The 19,899-nt window shown below is 40.7% G+C and overlaps 1 long non-coding RNA gene across 1 annotated transcript in view; it reads right to left on the reverse strand.

Annotated features, from left to right (window-relative positions):
• Nucleotides 1-663: 663 nt before the first annotated feature.
• The window catches only part of LOC148158035 (uncharacterized), a 44,703-nt gene continuing 25,467 nt past the window's right edge, over nucleotides 664-19,899 (reverse strand). The window contains exon 2 of the long non-coding RNA XR_015764024.1: nucleotides 664-3,092. This is a non-coding gene — a long non-coding RNA (uncharacterized LOC148158035). The remainder of the gene's footprint in view (nucleotides 3,093-19,899) is intronic.

The raw sequence follows: 19,899 nt of genomic DNA on the forward strand, positions 1-19,899 counted from the left end.
GTGCGGCTGGCCAGGCCCACAGTGGGAACCCGCAGTTGTTGCGTGGCTTTAGGGGCCTTTTTTCCTCTCTGCCCATATCTGTGGTCACACACTATGACCACAGTCCTCACACAGAGCACAGCGTCAGGTTACACACCAAACACACTCGTTAACTCAATTATACAAGCCTTTCCCGCTTTGATGTGCAGCGAAAACGCCAGGATTACTGAGTGGACAGATGCCACCTGACCACAGCAGAGATCCGCTGCTGCATGCCTCAGCTCTGGCCGATGAGAGATGGACAGAACGGACTGCTGAGGGAAGACGGGCGGAGGGCCACTTATAACCTGGGAGAGTTGAAAGATGGAGACAAACATGGGGGTGGTAATAAAATGGCTTTTACACCTAATAAAGGAATAATAATAATTATAAACTAAACAAGACTTAAAATTCATGCTGTCTGCAAACCTGCGCTACGTCTAGATCTATACTTGGTGATTTTATCATATCTGTGCACTTCACATCCCTCCTCTATAGTTGAATAAAACACAGTAAGCCCTTTGTAAGTTTCCACATTATATTTTCAGTGAAGCTTGGACACATACCTTAAACCATTAGCAACACCACAGGGACCAGTTAGTTAAACCAAGCCAATGTTCTCTCAGTTTTACAGCATTTTCAGTCTTTTTTTCCTCCCTACGTTCATTTATTCCCTAATTTCCTCTTTCACTTACCTTGGCAAACAAGGGGATATTTTAAAATGGCTCAGAATATTTATCTTCTTGATGCTTCATAATGCCACTTGATCCAGAATATCCCACAGAAACTCTAGATGAGAATTCAAGGCTTCAGACTTGTTTCTAGGGCTTGCTGAAGGGACCAGTGATGGAGATCAGCTGAGAAAAGTCCCTACAGTTCGCTCCGAAGGCAAGATGAAACACAATAAGTGTATAAAAGCACGTCGCTTCTTTTCGCGGAATGCACACTAATTTAATCACAACAGTCAAGGGTCAGTTTGTGTGATTTCCACTAGGTGGCAATGCAGCTGTAGACTCACAGAGCAGGCGATAGAAGCACACCTGTAGATCACACCACGTCCTTTCACACTCACTTCATGCCACTAGAAATTACACTTTATTGAATTAAGCTGTTTGATTTCTGAAAGAGGAAATGAAAAAAGACAGGAGGTTGCCATTTTCAGAAAAATTCCAGCTGAATTCACTTTGTGACAAGCCAGCTTCAAGCCAACTGCTTATATATACATGCCTACAGAGAGACATAGATATATAATAATCCAGGAAATTGGTTTTCAGCTGATTGAATCCAAAGTGGATTGAATCTACATTCCAGCTGTTTCACGTTATCAGTTGATAAGTCAAATTTTAAGAATCGTGCAGCACAAAATAACAAAAAAAAATATACACCTTAGTAGTATGAATAATTACATACAAAACATTGGATGCAAGTAATAAATTAAATTACAAATTGACTGATTTATTGCATTATTTTTTACTTATTTCGAACATGGTAGTCTAAAATAACAGACATTAACAAGAAATGCAAAAGACATATTTTTGTACCAAAATAATCTTAACGTGCTTGAAAAGGAGCAGGAAGAAGTAAAAAACTTATGAACTCCTGGCATGTAGATTTTCATGGGATTGAATCCATATTTTCAGATGGACCCTTATTATTAAATGAAAAAAGGAAAATTTGGACAGGCTAATTATTATTATTATTATTATTATTATTAATTTTTTTTTGCTTGTTGAAGAATAAATAACTATTTATTGTATCTTTATAACACACATATTTAATACAGTACACATACGTAAACTCACACATGCACGTCTAACCCAGTGCCGGTACGTTTAATCTAATATGTTCCTAACAGTGATAAAGGTTTTATTTTTGCTCTCTACGTCGCTTTTTTTTCCCTGTCTTCTCCTGAATAAGCCATCTTTAACATAAACGTCCTTTAAAAGTGATCATAAACGACGCTCCCAGCTATAGAGTGTAGAACGTTTTGACGAGGACCAACAAGCCCCTGACTATCGTTCACTATTATGTCTAACAGTTGTGAAAAGTTGATGTTATTTGATCCTGTCAAGAAACTAGAAAAAGAGGTGAAGCTCTTCAAGAACGAAGTTTTTCTCCGCCGTGACATTGTTTTCCAACAACTACAATTTATGAGTGATGGTTGAGGTTGGAGTAAAGAGTTTCCCTGACCTTCTCACCTTTTTCTGGTTTCAGTTCCTGTTTTTAATCTTTAGCCAAGAGTAACCAAAACAGTGTCTGATGTTGTTAGTGAGGTTTTTGTTGTCTATCTCACTGCCTGGAAATCCCCTTCTCTTCCTAAATGGTTATCCTGTTTTTCAAGCCGGTCCCGCGCATCATTTGAGAACAGACAAAAACCCAGAAGCCTAACCTTGGGACTTTTCCACCACATGAAATAAATGTCGTATATAATGTAAATGCATGAGCCATAAAACAAGAACAACACAATTAAACATATGCGAGGCAGAAAAATCAAAGCGCAGATAGTAAATCACTTGTTAGTCTCTTGAGTTTAATTGGGTGGGAATAGGGGGATTGCTGTGCTTTGTCAGTGTTCACAGTGTTCTATCTTTTCAAAGGGGCTCATGAAAAAAAATGACATGAAGAAGAAAGGGGATGAAAGTGGGATCAAGCTGATGCTCAGACAAGAGAGAGGATGAAAAATGGAAGAGACAAAAATAAGCGAGCACGAGGAGAGACGAGCCTGGAATCAATAATCTGGTTTTTCCAGTCAGGCCGAGGAGGGGAGAGTGATTGAGCGGCGCCTGAGGACAGCAGACCGCATCCTTCCTTCCTGCGAGGCAACATGGGGACAGGAAGGGCCACCAGGGGAGGTCACTCAGCCGGCGAATCACTTCCTCTCAGGGTCGACAGGCGTGGGGAGGGATAAGTACACCCGGGTCAGAGGAGGGGTCTCTCTGTGATTATCTCCCTCTGATCCACATGTTAACCCCAACTGCACCCAGGTGGGGACTGCAATGAAAAGGTGCCATTGTTGTTGTCGTCTTTGTGTCTTGAGGTGAGATGCTGAGGTTGGCAAACAGCTTACAAATTTCCTTTGAAAAAGAGAGTAAAGAACGTTAAAATAAAGGAAAATTGAAATGTTTACAACAATGCAGACTTTATAGCTGGACGACCTAAAATTCTGTGAGTAATGCTCTCCCCATTTTTATTGACATACACATCTTTTGTTTTCACGTTTTCGATAGATATGCGGTGTGTTATTAGAGTAGCTTGTAAAAACCTTTCAGCACAATCACAACACAAACTCTTTAGGGGTGCAAATGTTATCTGTAAAACAGCTTTATCGATACATTCTTCTACAAATGACAACCGGCCCTTTAAGAACATTTGACGTGGCCCAAAATTAATATGAGTTTGACACATGCAACATGATGCTGCCACCACCACAGCGTTTCACAGCGGAGGTGGTATGGGCAGTGTTAGGTTTCTGCCACACATAGCAGTTTGGATGTAGGGGATCGCTGAAAGCAAATGTTTGCATTAGATTTTATTGAGCTGTATCACAATAAAAGGTGCTGAATTTTTAACTATAGGCAACTATAGGCAAGTTATTTTATGGTTATTCTAAACATAAAATAACTAATTTTATGGTTAGAAAATGTTGAAATCTAGGAAAAGATCAAAGGTTGTTAGTCCTTTTGGAGGTCGCTGTGTACTTTTTCACCAACTTTAGGTCTCTCAGAGTGACACAGTAGGGAGTAAGTTGGTTCAGGATGTCAAAACCAAATAGGATATGCAGTTACCTAATCTGCACTGGATGAATAAAAACAACAGGAGCAAAGAAACTGTACAGCTTGCCACTGTTCAGTCACCTCTCGCCACAGAGCAACAGGCGGTGACTTAAACCAGCTGAGTGGTGTTTGTATGTCCGCCTGTATGTCTGCCTGCGCTTTTGAGAGCACGCCAAGTTGACCAGAAAGCTCTGGCAGTTTCCTTTAGATGCAGAGTTCCCCCAGGGGAAGGCCAAATAAACCTCAGATGTGCAGTTCCCCCACTTTGTCTAACCCCCCCCTACAAAGACTGCACATGGGAGGGAAGAAGAACAGAGGGATATGAGGACAGAGAAGACATGAGGGAGGTAAAAAGATAGGGGGCATTCTGAGGTTTTAGACTATTTCTTTGTTTCTTTTTTTGGAACTTGTCATTGTTGACTCATGGGAAGATCGTAGATGTTGAGCACAGGAGCAAGACGTTTGGAATCAGACATTTTATTACCGTGCATACAGTTCACAAGTTCGTGTCCCTAACATGCACAAACAATGCATATTTTCTGTATTTACAACAATTATAGGCCGTAACATTTAACTGGATGAACACAATGAACTGTAGTCTTGGAAAGGTATTCATAACCCTTAAACTTTTTCACTTTTGTCGTGCTTAAACCTCAAACTTTGACAGGGCCATTCCAACATAGTCTTAGATTAAAACCACTGTGCAGCTGTGGTTGTTTGGGGAGTCTGGTCCTGTGGAAAGCTGAATCTCTACCTGCTCTTTATTGCAGGTGGTCTTCCAGGATTTCCCTGGATTCACCTCCATCCATATTCCCATCAGCTCTGACCACATTTCTAAATCCTGCGTTATATAAACACACACGCACACACGCACGCACACACACACGCACACACCCACACACACACACACACACACAGGTTCCTATCTTCAAGATGTGGCAATCGCATAAAGTACTCAGATAATTTCGTTAGACTTTGTGGTCGTAATGTCACACAATGCAAAATAATAAAAAATAATGGGGGATATAAATAATTTTGTAAAGCACTGGTATTTTGGTAAGGAGAAGATTTGTAAAGGAAAAACAGTTGCCTGGAAGCTTGTGTAAAGATAGCAAACTATTTTAGGAATAAAATCCCTTCTGAAAAGACCTCGTAAAATATTTTCTTAAAAATATACTTTCACGTGATCAAAGATTTGCTTCTATCGGGCCTCTGATTTGACTGCCTGGAATAAGTTATGTAAATAATCCCTGTAAAACACACACTAAATGTTACTTAGAAACTCTGCTGGTCTGAAAATGCAAACCATTACTTATAGGTTGTCTCTGCTACACCCAGTCGTGACCACAAGTTCTCTTTATGGATTGAGGACCAACTATGCAAATACAGGCATGCATGAGTCTCTGACCCCACACCCTTAATTTCTAGAAGTGTGCAGATCTCAGCACACATTTAGTGGGTTTATAACTACGCCAGGCACCAGGGTATTTATGCCTTCCTAGGAACACGATTTGAATCCCTTGCTTTAAAATAGAACACCTTTACTCAAGGTTTGCATTCACATGAGTAATACATAGTACAAAAATGATAACCCCAATAAATCTATTTTGAAAATAAAACTTGTGAAGCACAAGGTGAAACAATTCAAGAAACAGCAACATGTAAAAATGCTAACTTTTTGAGTTGTTCAGTGAGAAAACTAGAATCGTGCGGACTGAATAGATTTTAGCATACCCTTAAATATCTCCTTTTAAAGCAAGTGTAACAAAGTTGTAATACTTGGATCTGAATTGCTCACAATCATTGCATGGGGAAAAAAGAAAGGTGTTGAAAGTTTCAAGCTTTCTGATCAAACTAATAAGTTGTCCTACAAACGAACATTCATGTGGTTTTTGTTCGAGTTCACGATACCATATAATTGGCTTTCCGTAATTTAGCATTTTTGTGGTTTTGTGTCAGTTTCTTGAAATATTGTTTTTCATTTTTGTGTTATTGTTCTCTTTTGTTAGTCTGCTCCATTGTTGGTCTGACTTGGTTTTGCTTTCTGCTCTCCTCTGATGAGGTAGAAGGCAATGTTTTCTGGCATCCTAAGCATTCCTTGTTCTTCTTTTTGAGTAGTTTTAACTCTTTTATTGTTGGTACCTTGTTGTTGCTTCCCCCCACCCCCCTTTAATTGCCATGACAAACTTTGAGTTGCTTGTTTGGACCTTTTTTCTGTTGATTTGTCTCACGGATCCTTTTTTAATATTGAAAGCATTTGTTGCCCCATATGCCTGCCTCGTTTTTCTGAATCTTTTATTTTGGGTGCTCATCCACTGAAAACAAGATGCCAGCCACAATGGAAACTAAAATAACTTTTTCAAAAGTACATTCGGTACAAGAAAATCCACGGAAGACTTGAGTATAGGTAGAGCAGTAAGCAATGTGCATCTCACTCTTCACCCCCAAAAATCACCTAAATATGAAAAGAAATGATCACAAAAAATATGCACAGTACCTGTGATTGGTGCTCATTTGTATTCAATGCAGACATTTCTACAGTGGAAGTGCTTTCACCTGCAACTTACAAAGAATGGAAGGATGGATAGAACCTTATTTTTCCTTATTCAGACCTAGAAAATACTTAAAACAAATGATATGCTTTTCCTTGATTATAGAGTTTTGCTAAACGTAATCAATTATTTATTCAGTTCTATGATCATTTGACCAAATGCAAAACATGTCTACATGTTATAATAGTTAGACTGAACTGTCTTGTGGAATCATTATTGGAACGTTTCTGTTGAGGTCTTTTGCTGCTTCTCAAACTTTTTAGTATGAAACTGCTTTCTTTAGACTGGACCAGATTTGTCTACTTCATACTTGGCAAAATGTAGTACAAAATGTTAACAAAAAGCACCCCTGCATTTGTATCAAATAGGTCTTGGCCCCTTGTGCAAAAATGTATGTAGTCCCCAGATTGTATAGTAGGTTTTGATGAAAAGCTTTACAACATTCTAAAACAGAGGATGCATAGAAACAGCAGATCAGAAACAGTTCCTTACACCTTGTTAAGAAATGCACAGGGATCTTCAGATTAATTTCCTCTCAAATGCAACCTTCAAAACAACCCCACAACTACTCATTGCCTAAAATTACTTGGACTTGATTTTCAGATTAAAAAAAAAAAGTCATCGCTGTAACAAAATGGTCTGGGATCAGGGAACGTTCCAGCTGAAGTAAGTGTTTGTCATCTTTTCAGAGGGAGTAATTTGTAATCCTACAAAATGCTGTAAATCAGTTGTTTTAGGACATCAGTGGGGGATCTTCATGTTTTCCAAGCTTCTATCCTGCCAACCTTTTCTGGCAACTTCATCATCCTTCTGTATTCCCAGCTCTTGGACAAAATCGGCTGAGATGTACCATGCAAATATCCGCCGTGTCGATTATTTGCAATGTAGTTTCAGTGTGATTATAACAAATCGCTTCTCCCAAAACAATCAATTCGTAATGGGTTTCATTTTAGCCTAAAGGAAACTACATAAACTGGCTTCCTGTCATTCCTAAAACCAACTTACAAAGCCACAGCAGAGCCTGAAACGTATGGGTGCCACCTTTATTTTCCTTCTAGACGTTTTCTGTTTAAGCAATCATCATTTAACAAGTCTGTGAACTGCTGCAACAGCGAGGGCTGTGGCTGGATGTGAGTTTGGATTGGATGTGGTGTTGCAGCACTCGTGCCATACCCTGACGACTAAGCTCACAGTGGGGAAGTATCCGTTTACCCCCAGGTCTGCCCCGCTCTTCCAGACCCTGGAAGGATGCCTGCGAAGCTGGATGGAGGGTGGAGGGAGACGTCTGTGTGTTTCCATTATTGCACCCTTGAAACGTTAGAAGGCTCATTTTGAGGATCTAATTTTATTAAATCAACTGTGTGACAACATCGGGCTGTTTCCACAACACGAGCAGGTAACGGTGGGAGTTGGGAACGCAGACAAAGTGGTCTTTGAGCGCTGTGGTCAGGCGTTCTGCCAGACACCTTTCCACACCTAGCACTTGGGGAGCCTCATTGAGCGCATAAGCTGAGCCTGTCATTACCTTTAACATTATTGCACTCAACACATGGCTGCGAGACTCTGATAGCTGCAACACCGTAGCTACCAGGGACTCATTCTGGGTGTGTGCTTGTAGGTCGGCTGAATATTTCTGCTTCTGTTGGTGCTGGTGAGTAACAACGGTGACCCATGCTGCTGCTGGATAAACACTCTGGCGATAATTTTGCACCACCGCTTGAGCCTGGCAGCAATTACAACATGGCAGGTGTGTGACAAATTAATCATAGTCTGTCACTGGAATGGCTGCGAATCATAATGAGACTTTAAATGATTAAATATGTGAGGGATTATTTATTGAATTTGGAAAATATGGAGTTATAATTCATGCTTCATTGGAGTTGGCGCCGGTCACGCTGTGGTTTCCAACATGGTGAGAACCTCCTCCAAGTGAGGCTTTGCTTCGCTCTGACTCAATTTCAACAAAACATACATACATGTGCTTGCATCCTGTAAAACCAGCAAATAATGTACATCAATACATGACAGCTTCAGAAGACCTCATTCACTTTCCTGAGGGATTTGAAAAGTTGCAGGGCTGGTTTTTTTTGGACACCGTGCATGGTATCAGAGAAGAAAGAATAGTTCTGATCACTAAGTTATGCCTATTCTGTTACTGTCTTTCTGCAACAAGGGGCCTGTGGGAAAACTAATCTATATTGTTGCTTAGATTCAAACCCAATCCCTCTTTCATCGAGTGTCAGAAAGCCAGCTGAATAGTGAATGGGAATATTTTGGCAGGCCGAGGCTTTCCACTTACATACTTTTCGAAGATTGATTTTACCCGAGGCCTAAATCTCCTAAAACAAGGTGTGCTCACTCAATGGATGGGGCCTTAACGTTCTGGATTCAATTTAAAGCAGAATAAAAGTGGAATGGATTTTGGCAAAATTTATGAAAGCAAGCTGGCCGGAAACGTTGTTCATGTCAGAGCGACAAACGGTGATACTAATCCTCATTGATTTGACCGCAAGTACATAAATTCAGATTAGGACAACTCCTCTCTGGTGAAACCACCAACCAATCTATCCATGAAGTTACAAATGTCCCAAAGGCTATGCAGAGCACTCAAGACACAATAACGGGGCCTTGCAAAATTATCCATGTCCCATTAACCTTTTAACATGTAATCATGTTGAAACCGACGGAAAGCACAGCATTGATGTAATGAGTAAAGAAAATGATTGCTTTTCTGGAGCTAACTACAGGACAATTGTTGCAGGAAACATGTTAAGTAGCTAGAAAATACTGCAGATTAGGAGAAGGTTTACTTTCACTGCTGTGAAAGAGGCTAACGTGGGTTCCAGAAAGGATTCAAATGCACATCACACTTTTCACATTTTATTTAAATTTAATTGAAGACCACATATCATCTGTCTTCCACTTTACTATCCCATAAGATCTCAGCAAAAATGAACTCAACTTTGTTGTTGTAACATGGCAGAATGTACAAATGTTTAAGTGCTCCTCTTGAGTATTTATTTATTTTTTTTGACACAGTTTAGCTTTTTGATCCAAAAATGATGATTTTTGATGGCTACTGAAGAACTTTGCAAATAAGAACCGCATCACGCTCATGTGGCGGCGTTGGCTGGCGTCGCAGCACATCTGAACACCCGGAGCAGTTGCCTTGGTAATATCTCTGGGAAGACGAATCATAACACAAACATGCGCTCACCGACAAAAACACAAGCGCATGAATTCACGAAAAAATAGATTTACACAAACACCCAAGAAAACACAATTGGCCGCAGGCATTGGCCAAATGGTGATACTTCCCTGGCCTGTGGGGTTTCACAATAGGATCCATTCTGCGTTGTTCCCTCTGCGCTCTCCCTTTCCTCCCCCTCTCTCTGTTTATGACAAATGACCTCAGGCCAGGGGTAAGTTGGGGGTCAAGGTGGGGGGTGGGAGGGGGTAAAGAGTGGGGTTGAGGCTGTTGCTGAGGATGCCAAGAAAACAACAGCTTTGCAAGATTTAAACTCTGCCTGGACTGAACCCTCGTCGATGTCATGTTAAGAAGATCTGACAGAGTCTTGAAAATGAAGAATGTGAGTCAAAGTGCTCGTGCTTAAACTGCTCTGCATATATTGTGTCAGTGGGTTTGTGTAAACAATGCTTCAAACAGCGGACGTCAATCATGTCCCTCAACTGATCTCTGTCCGTTTGGAAGCTATGGAGGAAAGTCACGTTTTGGACAGACGAGGAATAGCGGGTTGGACAGCATTTGCCGCTTCAGTGTGCTGGCCAGAAAAGCCTCCAACATGTGTCACCGTGCAAAAGACGATAACGCCATTAGGCAGTTGCCACATCTCCCCTCTAAATCGAAAAAATGTTTCAGATAAACCCCACCGTATCGCATTACCGTCGGGGATACTTTAAATAGGCTACAGCACAGTATCGTCGTCTGAGGTTAGCGCATGTATCACTCAGCTGGAGAACCGAGGGAGTGTGGCTCTGGGCCAAACCCAGTTGAGGGGAACGTGTGCGGGTGTGGGGGCCGGAGCCAATAACTTGAGCCGGAGCACACAGATGTGAGGGCTCTGACGGATGTTTCAGCGACAGATGCTAACTTCTCTCAAACATGCATGTGCAGCTGCGTGGATGTGCACACACGCGTGCCTCTGCACTTTTGTGGACAGTATTTGTTTGCAGAAACTCATCTGCGAGGGATATTTGTCAGACTTTGCAAGAACGGTCTTTGGGTTGCGGTTTTGTCTCAGTCTGCAAGTTTCTCTACTCTAAACTGGTCTCAATTAGATCGCTGGCTCCTCTCTAAAAGGCGGAATGACGACGCCGCTCTGAGGGAGATTTGATTTGCTACTTTGTCAAAATTAAACAGTAACAGATAAGAAACTAGCAAAAAAATAAATAAAAATGGAAGAAACTGTAAAATATCGGGCGAAAACAGTCAAAGATGCAACCCATTTGACATCTCACTGCCAGCAATCACTTTTACACAGCACAGAAGGACAACCGAGTAAACAATTGTGAGCAATTTCTGCTCCCTGTTGAGTCATTATGTGCACATGTGCGATGGTTGTAAGTGTAATCACAGTTTCTGTCACTGATTGTGCTCGTCTAATTGTGTCTGTTCACATATGTGTCAGTGAAGTGCCCGCATGCATGTCTGTTTGAAGATGACATAATCCTTTCTGCCCCTTTCATCTTTAAACTTATCAAGTACTCTAAAGTAAAAGTATGTCTACCTACCTAATAAAACTTTTCACATTTTCTCAAGGTACAAACACAAATTTCATTTCATTGGACACAAAGTAGCACATAAGGGAAATATGAAGAGATACAGTATGTGGTTCAATGAGTTTGCACTGACTGCATAGTGGAGCAGTTGCATTGCTGCCAGAATGTCCTGGGTTTTTTTCTCCATGGAGCTTGCAGGTTCTCCCTGTGGATGTGTGGATTCTCTCCAGGTACTCCAGCTTCCCCCCACAGCCCAAAAAAATGCAGCCAAGAGGCTCTGGATGAGCTACGGGAATCTTCAACTCAGGTGCAATGATGTGATAATGTGTTGGCAGGAAAGGTTTAATAAAGTTAAGCATAGTGTTTAATTGTGATTAATCACAAACACTAGATTGTAATTAATGATTGCATTTTTATAAGTTTTTTTTCTCTTTTTCTTCAATTGTGCCCGGAGATGAAAAGTGCTGTAAACAGGCATAAAGTGAATTAAGTTGAACAATTGGGCTTCATATTGGTGGCAACATCAGCTATACTTTGGGTGTATATTTAAACCTATATATTTTTTTGTTTTTTACTCTGCTACTGTTGGATACTTATATATGATAAGATCTCTTTTAATCCTTTGTTACCTCTCCACAAACAGGCTTCAGCTAAAGAAGTTGAATGAGGAAATGTAAGGAAAATCCCCGTTAGAGCAACTAAGATCTGTTTCAAGTTAATCAGGCTCTTTTTTTATTGTTGGCAACTGACTTATGTGGCGCTTCAACAAGTCTTGGTTTAATTTTGTGATGCAATCATAGTGGTGGAGCTTTTCTATTCTTTTTGCTAACAAATTAGTTGTTTTTTTTTTAAGTTGAACTGTAAAAGACTGTAAAACTGCAAATGGAGCAGAAAAAAAACAACAAAAAAAACCTTTTGAAATGATTAAGCAGAGTGTGTTTTGTGTCCATCACAAGAAAAAAAAGTATTTCAAAAGGGGGTTTGTTTACTTTTAAAAGCGCATGTCCACTGACATTTGTGGCTGTAAAGTCGCAAAATGGGGAAACGTTCAAGGCGCTTGAACAGAGCAAGACATTGTAATAGGTTCGCCTCTTTTAGCAGTGTGATTACAAACAGCCCCAGTAAGTGTCTGAAAGGAACTTTCTCTTCTTTTCTCTACTTTTCTTCCTCTTTCAGTCACTCCACTACCATAAAAAAAAAAAAGCTTTGAGTTTCACGTCATGCAAGTAGCTCATTGCGGTGCTAATGATTACGTTTTGTCCAGCTGTCTGATTAATAAAGTGACCATTAGAGCTCTGCACCACACTTAAAACTCCCCCCACCCCCCACTGCCTTGGCACACAGAGTTTTATGGACACAGGTGATAGAGTGTCACTGCAGTGTAGCTCCGCTCCACCGTAGACCTAATGATCATTAATAGCATATGCACTCATTTTTACAACTGTGCAGCTTACAGAAAACCAACAATTATATGAAATATCCTTCAAAAGCTGCAGTTAAATGACATACACATTGGAGGGAGGAGCTGAGATTGTGGCATTAGGCACCCAGACAGGAAGCACAACAGATTTTTACAGGGCAGGGGCACCTGAAGGTAATTACTTTTAACATCAGCTGAAGCCTGCAATAAACAATTACTTGGATTACACCAACGCCATGCCTCATAAACACTGTGGTTCCAAACTACACCTGAGTTTCCAGTCTGTCTGCTGCTTGGACCAAAAACACTACCTCATTGGGGAACGATGTGCGACAGCTTGGCAGCGCCCCAACCAAGGATGGACAGGTTTTCCCCAATGGTTGCTTCATACTTTATTTATTAAAAATGTTTAAAGGGGAAGAAGGAACTAAGAAACTGTACGGATGTTTGAAAGATTGGTAACAGACACCAAGGACAACACAGACAAATGCACCAGTGAACTGGTGTGACAGCAAAAGATAAATCCGAGGCTCAAATTGCTTTATTTGAGACTATCGTCCACACATAAACAACGGGCCATGTGGTTTTATGTATCCAGTGTTCTGTTCCTCTTCCCTCCAAAGGCCAATAAAACAAACACCACAGACTCTAAAGCCGTCCCTTCTCCATCCCCTCCACACACACACACGCCATAAGGGAGTGCAATGAACATGTAAATGCTCTCAATCGCAGTTTTACTTTACCCTTTTTACTCCCAGACTCCTTTATGATCGGCACTGAATCATTCTTATTGTTAATGTGCTGAAATGTGCTCTGACCCCTTTAGCGTGTCAATAAAGTTTGATCTAAACCATTTCATTGTAACTTGGGCTGTTTGGAGTCCAGTTGGAAGGGAAACTTTCACCCAAGTCTTAAGTCTTTGCATCTCCAACATGGCTTCCAGAAAGTTTTCCTTGAATTTAGCTCCATCCATCTTCCCATCGACTCCGACCGATTCCAGGTCAGAGTTGGCTTCTCGCAATGGGATACTAAAAGTTTGGAATATTCTTTTACCACCTAATCCTTCTCTAAAACATCATCCTAGACATTTGTGCTCCAAACAGGGTCTTACAAGATCTAAAAATCAGATGAGGCCTTCACACAACAGCCACATTTGTACTGAGATTAAATTACACACTGGGGCTCCCTTTACTTATTAGGTGAATTTGTTAGGCAAATGGATGCACTGTTTTCATTTCAGTGGTAAAGTAGAGAGGGATAACTCTGCAGAACACTTTTCATTTTTTCCTGTTTTTTTTTGTCTATGTGGTTTCTGTGGTATTTGTGGTTACATAACAGAATATTGAAAATTTCAGGAGAAGCGCGCACTGTTGCAAGGCACTCCAAGTTCCTTGCTCTCCTTTCCGTCTTCTTCATCTCTGTTTTTCTTCGCGTTGCAGTAGCTGAAACGCTTTCTTTCTCTCCTAATTGTCCCTTTGCTTGAGTCCAGCAATACAGCTCGGCTGGGCGGGCCCAAAACAGAGCCAGGTGGAGAGAGATTAACACAAGCCTGGAGTCATTATGCTGTTCATGAGCCGTGTCCAAAGCAACAACTTTTATAGCACCTGTAACACACCAGCTAATCTGTCTGACACCTCTGACCGAATCAACACACCGAAGATACACACACGCACACACACAACAGAGCAGTGCTGCCTTAATGCATCTGCATAGTCTAGACATAAAAGAAATAAAAGATATGTTTTTTCTTTGAGAGGTGCACAGATCAAACTTTTTTAATTAAGAATAAAGTCAACGTCACACAATATCAGTAAAAGAGCAGGTCAGTTGCACAAAACAAGGTTTTTCTAATATTCTAAAAGAAACTCAATGATCATAGCCAACATTTACAAAATAATTCAGCATCCTTTACTAGTGATTAAAACCGTCTTTTTGGCTAGCATTTACTAGCATTTGCTGAGTGTGCGCTCTACGATGTAAACCTCGGCTTTCAAATGGAATACGGATATTTCCAAATCCAGGATTTTCCGTGAGAGGAAAAGGTTGAGAGTGAAAAACGTTACACAGAAAATTTGCTGCTCTCCACTCAGCATGTCTTTTGCTAAACGCCTTGCTCTTTCTCGACATCAACACACGTCTCGACATACTGTTGAAAATGACGTTTGTTTTCTTTCAAGGAGTTTCCAATATCGTGCTTCTTCCTCAAACTTTGCTATTTTTTAGTTAAATTGAAAACTATCAGTCTTCATCACTTAATAACAGAATGGATGCAAAAATGTGTTGGTGTCAGTGTGATCTAGTAACACTTAGTGCTCAGTGGTTAGGAAAATGATTTGATCTTTTCATTTTTGACCTGTCACCAGTCAGAAGCAATCAAGCTGAAAGTAATCTCAATCTGGTCATTAGCTGAATTCTTGGTGCATCCCTACATCTTCGGTTTTGTCCGAAGATGTAGCTCCTGGGGATAAATTCTCATAAACAAAATGCAATAATTTCAGGCGTGCATGCCTACAGATTTTGCCAGACCACTCTCTGTCTCTGCACGCACACCACCGTCTCTGCTTTGCACATCGGCCAATGAAAGGACTAATCAGTAAAAAAATTTAATCCAATAAACCAGAGTGCAGACCCCTATATTTAATTACAGGAATCGAGAAGCTGAAGGAGAGCATGCTCTGCCAATGGAGAAACAAACCACATTATTGACAAGCACACTGCACTAATTGCAGCCTCTGTGATTATGCAATTTAACAGTATTTAACCACATTAATAGGAATAGTGAGTACAGCCGGGAAGGACATAGTAATCCACGGAAAGCGGAGATGTATGTAATTAAATTATTTTCAACTCGCTGGCTGATATGCAGACAAGAGAAGGAAGTCGACTTCTTGTTGGTTGCAATGTTGTACCATAGACTTCTCATTAGGTACGGTCAAAGAAAGCCTTGTGGTGGGTTAGTCCCGACTTTGTAGCAAAACTGCTGAGAATGACAGGGGAGGAATCATCCTGTTCTCAGGAGAATCAGGGGTCAGAAGGTCATCTGAACATTGTGTTTGATTATGTAAGGTCCCAACATGGGAAAAAAAAGAAGAAAAGAACATGGGATAGTTAGTAATACATTTCAAAACATCTCTGGGTGCAACATATGCACCCATTTGCATTTGATCTGTTAATTCATTGATCTTTTATGAGTTATTTGAAGCCGTTATGAGTGACACGTAGCGCTTTTTCTGAAGATGTTCATCTGATTAATCATGAGTTCATTTTTAGAAAAAAAGGTTAAAATAAGGTCAAACAAAAGCAATTTTGTAAAATACGTAGTGCAGTATTCACACCCACCTCGCTGCTCTAAACACATCAGAATCCCTAAAATATATCTGAATTTAAATTTTATTTATTTCCTTCGAATAGTGTACACTTTTTTCTCAAAGTTTTTCTCTCCAACTTCCCTTACACATCTGTGTGGATCATCAGTGTTTTGTCCAATCAGATGCTAGTATCTATGTGCCCCTGTCCTTCTGAATCTTTTTTAACCCATAGGTTTTCAAATTTGCCTCACCGGCATACCTAGACTCATAATTATGTCAGGTTTTCCAATTCCTGATTTGATGGTCAGAGTTAACATATTTAGCTTGGCTTTTGTAGCAAAGTATATCTGCACACATTAATACTTGTGAATTATATATTCTTTATGCCCACAATGACTGATGGAGAAGGAGAAATTGGTTTTGTCTCAGGAGTAATTAAAAATCTGTTTTCAAGGAAGACTTTGTCCCGAAGAACTGGACATCGTAAAGGCTGCCTGTGTACTTTCTGACCAGTGCATATGAGCAGTACCTCTGGTTCTGAGGAGCATTGCAAATTATATTGCTGCTACTGCAAGTGATCAGCTTGGTGTTTGGAGTAACAGGGTTTGCCAACTTGAGTTGTACGGCTAAGGCAGCAGGGCATTTGCAGATTGTGGTGATTTTGAGAACATTTGGAAAAAAGTTTACTTCTACCTCTGGTCATGACCACTCCCATATCCATCCCAACTATCAAGCTGACATTCTCTTTCATCAAGTGAATAAAACAAATGCCAGTAATACAACAGGATAGAAGCGATTTGCAGAATTGACCAAGGAAAAGGACTTGTTGATGGAGCTGAGAGATCAAATCTTTGAGTCATAGACGTTTGGTACCTTTTAACTTGCAAATAAAATCTTTATCCCATTTTTTTTTAAACCAGAAATACTCTAAGAAACATTGTATGAACTTTTTGATCTACCAATTTTAGCACATCAAAACACTTTGCAGAAGTTGTTCAACACTAGTAACAGAATCTGCAGGATCACCATCCTTCTGCAATCTCATCCTGAGTATACAGAGGACAGGTTTTGTCTACAAATATTCAGGAATGAGTGAGTATTGTGTACTTAATATTTACATACAGCACATGGCAGAGTTGTGGCTATAATGTAGTTGTGTTAACTGGATTTCGTGTTTTATTGACAATAGTATTCACTCTCAAAGTCCGAAATTCTCCTCAGGCTAACAGGTAATCTCTAAATTACGTAACACCCCGTCTATAAATCTCTGTCAAAATAAGTAAGCCAGTTCTGAGGACAAAAGCAAATTCAGTCCCACTAGTAGAATGGTGTGTGGATAATTTCAGCTTCAATGGTTTCAGCTTTTATCTATTTTTTTTTCTTTGCTAAACTCCAAAAGTATTTGAAATAACAGAGAGATTAACTAATTATGAAACTATTATAATATGAGATTTCTCAAACCAAGAAAATGAGCAAATAGCTCATGCAGGCGTAAATGTGGACGATCTACCAAAAGACCGGGACATGTGGTCAGGGTCGAGGGTCATCTCACCCCCATATCCACTTCCCCCGCACCGCAGCACACAGGAAGCCCAAATCACCGGACCAAGTCTCATCAGCGATTGTGCATGCACACATGCAGATATGAACAACAAGTGAATAACGTTTCTTGGTAGCTCCTCCGGGGCTGACCTACTAACAGTCCCCCTGCAGAAATCCTGTTCTCGGCATCGTGATGAGCTGCTCCTGGAACTCATAAAACTAAGGCCACCCAGGGCGAGAGCAAAGTTGAGGTGGGGGTTGGGGGAGGAGGGGGTCTGCTCTAGCCTTAAGGCGGCTCGAAACCGGCCAACTGTCATGTCCTGTGACCTGACCTACCAGACCTGTAACTGCACACACACACACACACACACACACACACACACACACCCCCACACACACACACACAGGAATAAGACAGCAGGAGGATGATGATCCAGCACTGTTAGGCCAGCAGATTCTGTTAAAAGTGCTGAACAACTTCTGCAAAGTGCTTTAAGGTGCTAAAATTGGTAGATTGAAAAGTTGATACTTACAGTGTTGCTGGTTAAAAAAAAAGAAAAAAAAAAAAAGGGGGGAGAAAAAATTTATTTACAAGTTATTAGGTTAATGAGGAAGAGATCAAACTTCAAACATGCTGTAAGTTTTACTGGCTGATCGGTGTCACAGGTGGCACAGAGGATCGTTCCTCCTCAGACTCTCATGCAAATTGCCAGTTAGCCAAAGGAGGAAGTGCACCTGTTACCTTGGTAAAGTCTGGTATTTATTTGCACACTGGTTTTCTGCACTTTATTTCTGCACTCACATTTTGTTTTCTTTACCTGACAGACTAACTTTCATAATTTAGTCAAACGGTTTAGGAGATGTTTAAGTTGGATTTTAAATAAGCAGACAATTTAAAGTCAGCTTGGGTTTATTAGCAGGCGGAGGAAATGAGGGGTAAGTGAGCAGTTCTTGTGAGAAGATCATTTAGAAGTTATTAAATGAATAACAAATATTCTATTAGGTCACAAAAACATCCCTAAATGGCTCCTTTCAACCAAAACTTTTTTTTTTTTTTTCCTTTTCAGAGTTAGCAAACAGAGATTGTTGCTGGACAGAGTTCTGATTATGCAGCATGTGTTTGGTACTGAAAGATGGTGGTGGGGTGGGGGGGAGGGTGTGCAGGGAAATAACAGTGTGGGGACTGTTTCAAATCCCATCCCAAGCACAAAGTTTCATTAATAAGAGAGGGGTCTGGTCATGAACTTGTGGACCGGTCAAATAATGACAACATTTGTGGCCCTGCTACAGAAAAAAAAAAAAAAAAAAAAGTCGCTTAATTTCGACTACTCCTCAAAGTAGCTACTGAAGGCAATTTGTTAGGTTCCTACTGATTTCGTTAATGCACTCTTTTCAGGGCTGTGTTGATGTAAGTTATCTGGAGCTTGGTAGATCTGTGAGGCTGTGTGGAACACCAGATGTGCTGGGCACCTGTAGTGTGCTGTCAACACTGAAGAGAGGACCCGGCCTCACGCAGGACAGTGGACCTTGTCCGAGCAGACACAGATGCACAGGGTCACACAGGGTGGCCATTGTGTAGACACCATTTATGCACAGACACACACTCATACACAAGCACACACACACCTGGGAACAGAGGCAGCAGCAAAGTGCCACAGTGTTGAACCGAGTCAGAGAGCCAGCTGCTGTCTTGCTGTTGCAGGGATCCACCAGTAGACCAGTTTATACTGGCCGTAAATCTGCAGCGGTCAGCCAGAGGCTGACTGATTAACACTGAACGTCCCTGACATACAGGGTGACCAGGGATAGAGCATCATCTTCTTACTGATCATCACAAAATAATTGGCATTTTAACTTCTTTTCATTCAATACTTTCAGATTTTTTTTTTCTGTTTTTGGTTCTTGTGAGCTCTGAGTCATTCAGGCACAAAAAGGTCTTAAACTCGGAGGAATAAATGTGTGTTGCGACTCCAGATAATAGACAATTTAGCGATGGGTAACGATACTCACAAACCAACTTATGTGCACAAACCGCAACACAGAAAACTCAAATAAATGTAAAAGTAATAAATAAAACAATGGAAATGAACAATATAACCCAACTTATATTTAGCTATGCGATTTAGATCCTGCATGTTTTAGTTCTCTCGTAGTAACAACCTTTTCAGGATGTCAGTATTCTCCTTAGACCTTATAACAAGTCATCATTTGATCCAGGTGCGCTAAACCAGGGAGAGAACTAAAACATGCAGGATGCCGGCCCTCGAGGACCGACTGTGGGCACCCCGGTGCTAGAAGTACAAAGTAGCAGCATAGGCCCTTAAAATCCACATTGTGCAATAATCTGGCTGCTACTTTTGAAGATTACATGTAATGTAATTTTGTTACTGTCACAGATACTTACAGAGAGCTTAAAAAAGATACAAACGAGCTTACAAAAATGATTCCTGACACGTCATGTTTAGGTTAATGGGATTTCCAGCCTGCTGGCTTGAACTTGCCATGCATGTTTCAGACTCGGTCCTGATACATCACACCTGAATCAA

Source organism: Poecilia mexicana, unplaced genomic scaffold, assembly GCF_051168715.1.
Source record: "Poecilia mexicana isolate PSO_F unplaced genomic scaffold, ASM5116871v1 scaffold_8, whole genome shotgun sequence".
In the NCBI taxonomy this organism is placed as follows: domain Eukaryota; kingdom Metazoa; phylum Chordata; class Actinopteri; order Cyprinodontiformes; family Poeciliidae; genus Poecilia; species Poecilia mexicana.